General features: G+C 34.0%; 1 pseudogene; it reads left to right on the top strand.

Annotated features, from left to right (window-relative positions):
- The first annotated feature begins 231 nt into the window (after window positions 1-231).
- Window positions 232-816, top strand: LOC117038588 (60S ribosomal protein L19-like; annotated as a pseudogene).
- Window positions 817-3829: the final 3013 nt, after the last annotated feature.

Here is a 3829-nt window from a genome sequence, read left to right as displayed (position 1 = left end):
TGACCAACAGGTACATAAAAGTTGATTAGCATCATTGTCACCAGGGAAATGGACTTGTCCAATCTGTACCATCGCAGCTAATAGATGAAAGAATGTAAACCAAAAACCAGATCTAGTTATAGGTTGTCTATCTGCGCATCACATAATACTGTTCTAAATTATGTGTAGAGCAATGCTTAATGAAGACTAAGATGAAGTTCATTCTTTCCTTTCACCTCTGTGGTCATAGCCATGAATATGCTCAGACTTCAGAAGAGGCTCACTCCAGTGTCATCCACTGTGGAAAAAAAGGGGGTCTGGTTGGACTCCAATAGACTAATGAAACCACAAATATCAGCTCCCATCAGCAGATCCAGAAGCTGATCAAAAACGGGAAGGTCTTCCTGAAGCCTGTGACTGTCCATTCCTGGACTTACTGCCCAAAAAGCACCTTGTCCAAATGAAAGGGGAGGTATACGGATATAAGCAAGCAAAAGGGTACTGCCAATGCTGGAAAGCCCGAGAAGTTAACCTGGATGAGGATGATGAGAATTCTGCTCCACTACTCAGGAGATACAGTGAATCTAAGAAGATTGACTGCCACATGTATCATAGCCTGTACCTGAAAGCACAGAGAAATGTGTTGAAACTTGGGCTGGTTCTCATGGAACACATCCACAAGCCAAAGGCAGACATGGCTCATAGAAGCTCCTGGCTGACCAGGCTGAGTCCCACAGGCCTAAGACCGAGGAAGCATACCAGTCCCATGAACAGTGGCTCTAGGCCAAGGCAGAAGAAATCAAGACGCTGTCCAAGGAGGAAGAGACTAAAAAATAAAGCTCCATATATCTTGTCTGTACATATGGCCTAGGAAATTGCATAGATCATTCAATAAAACCAGTCTTTATCTGCCAAAATAAAAGAGTAAGACCCATGGAGTATTCTAAATACTTAAAAACACTAGTGTTAGTATTTAGATATAAACTTGTACATTATATATTATAAGGAAAACATTTAAATAATGGACCTCTTTCCCTAATATATGTATATTATGGAATATATATATATATATATATATATATATATATATTACATTAATTATTCACTCCATACATATTTTGTTCATTTTAACTGATATCTAGGTAATGGCAATCATTTTTTTCTATAGTAAGAAAACTCTGGGTTATGAAATTATTTTCTCTTTTTGGAAATTGTAACTTATATTTACATTAAGACTATCATGCTATCACTTTTAAACTAGGGTTAATTACTTTATAATGTGATCCATCAAGATACTAATGATAACTGGAATTTGTTAAACATGATAAAAATAAGAGGTTTTTAATTATAAATACAGTAATCTGAAATGTAGAATACTGAGCCATGATCTCAAATAGTGACCATAGTTTTACACTGAAAATAAGGACATGATTGGCAAAGTTGTTGGAGCATTTATAAGTAGAAACTTCAGATTAAGTTTCAGATTACAAAATGATGACAGTCTTTGTATTTCAATGATTTATAGGGGCAATGTGAACCCAGGATGGGAGACATTCTTGGTTACTATGTGGACTAAGAGAAATTACATTTTCATCCATATAATGTAGTGTCTGATACATGGCAACTGTTCAACACATGATTAGATAAAATACAGCATACTCATTTCACCTCTTGCCACTAGGGGTGGTCATGAGATTTAGTGTTGGTCAGTTGAACATAAAAGGGAGGTTTCGGTCAAGACTTTTGTTTGTTGTTAGCTTTCATCATTGTCACAAAAGAGTGACACATCCTGTCACAAAAGTGTCCCAAACAGATGTTCTCTGTCCATATACCAATTTCTTTTATGAAAGAGGATACAATACTTCCCAGCATACACAACTAATAATTGCAAGAACAATAATTAAAATCCAGGTGAACTACCCATAGAGACACTGCTTTTAACCAGAATTTCCCAAGTTTAGTGGCCTACATTAGTGGTTCAATGTCAGATAATTACTCTCTTTGACACATATCATACATAGTTTATTCTCGCCTTCAGCAGTCTGATTTGAATTAGACAGATATTAAAAAATCATTTGAATATTGAATTACTTTTGGAAAAATAACTTTTATAAGCTTAAGTTTTAAAGAAGTACTTAAAAGTCCAGTATCATCACTGTGAAGATCGGATTTGTGCTATTATTAAAATCTCCTGATAGGAAAGCATTACAAATTAGGTAGGATTCATGGGAAATGTAATGTGACTGGTTGAGACATAATATTAGACTCTCAACTGAAACATTACTATATTTAAAAAGTAAGAAGACATTTAAACATTTGCATAAATACTTTTGTATTTTCTTAAGTATGAGACTTTTCTTAACCTTGCAAATAAATGCTAGCACATTTTGTTGAAAACTTAAATGTAAAATGTATTAAGTTAGATGAAAAAATCAAGTTAAACCCAAGGAAAGGAAAATTATAAAGCCTATTCTAAGAGACAGTAATAGTTTCAGCTATATCAGTAATAGGGCAAGGTTACTTTTTAAATGGAAATTTGGACATTCAACTAAAGAAAACAAATTAGAACTTTCTTAAAGTGTGCATTTCATTTAAAGCACATTGATACAGTTTTGTTGTTTTTTGTTTGTTTGTTTGTTTGTTTTTCTTTTAGGTTATAGCAGCTTGCAGCTGAGAAGTATTGCAGATATTACTATTGTGATATACAGAATCTTTAATGTATTAGACTTGATAACTTTTAAGTTTGTGGAAGTAAATATTACATTTGAGGAGTTAATGTGAGTACAATTTAATGCTATTAAACTGACTTAATCTATGGCTTCATGAGTCCAAAACAGCAAATAAGCTAATTTTATTTAGAATAGAAATCAATTTTTATCAGTTTTAAAGACTTTATGATCTATTGTGGTCACTGTTGTCCTTCATTCTAAATGGTTGTTGTCATAATCTATCAATTGTAAAATATATTTTGTATCACCTCTGTTATGGACTGAATTGTGTTTCCTCAAAATATGTTCAAGCTCTAACCTCTAATGTGACTATATTTGGAGATAGGGTCTTTAAGGAGGATTTAAAATTAAATAATGTGGACCCTCAAATTAAATCAGGCAGACCCTAATCCCTTAGGACAAATGCCCTTATAAGATGAGGAAAACACACGAGAGATCTCTCTTTCTCCATTCACACAGGAAAAAGGGCAATGTGAGAACACAGTAAGAAGACCTCTGTCTATAAACAAAGAGGAGATATCTCATCAGAAACGTAGCTGCCTGCTAACACCTTGATACTGGACTTTGAGACTCCATCACTGTGAGAAAATAAATTTCTGTTGTTTAAGATACCTAGCCTGTGGTATCATGTAATGGCAGTCCAGTAAACTACTAAATGAACAACCTCTAAATGAATCTAAGAAAATAAATAAGAATGTTATTTTATCAAAGTGATTTCTTCTCTGGGTTGGAATTTATCTCATTAAAAATGCTTTTTCTTATACTGAAGTTAAAACACAACAAAATACCAAAAGTTTTGCTAACTATGCCTTAAACTTGGATATTTAAGGGGTTGGATTTACTGATTCCTCTGATGTTGCTGTTATAGTCAAGGACGTTTTGAAACTCAACTTAAAGCCAAGGTCATCTCGTGGAAACTTGAGAAACCTGTAAAAACTAGAATTCACAATTGACCGCCCAAACTAAATTCTGACTCCCCCACCCCACAAACACCTACTAATCCATTGAAATAAGCCTAAAATGGCTAAGAAAGGAAATCCTTTAAGACAAAAAATAAACCAGAAAATGACAACCTTCTGACAAAAGAGGGTGTGAGATGGATGGAACTGACATACTAAATT

Source organism: Rhinolophus ferrumequinum, chromosome 2 (assembly GCF_004115265.2).
Source record: "Rhinolophus ferrumequinum isolate MPI-CBG mRhiFer1 chromosome 2, mRhiFer1_v1.p, whole genome shotgun sequence".
Taxonomy (NCBI): domain Eukaryota; kingdom Metazoa; phylum Chordata; class Mammalia; order Chiroptera; family Rhinolophidae; genus Rhinolophus; species Rhinolophus ferrumequinum.
The sequence above is the reverse complement of the archived record's forward strand: the minus strand, read 5'-3'. Positions and strand labels throughout refer to the sequence as shown.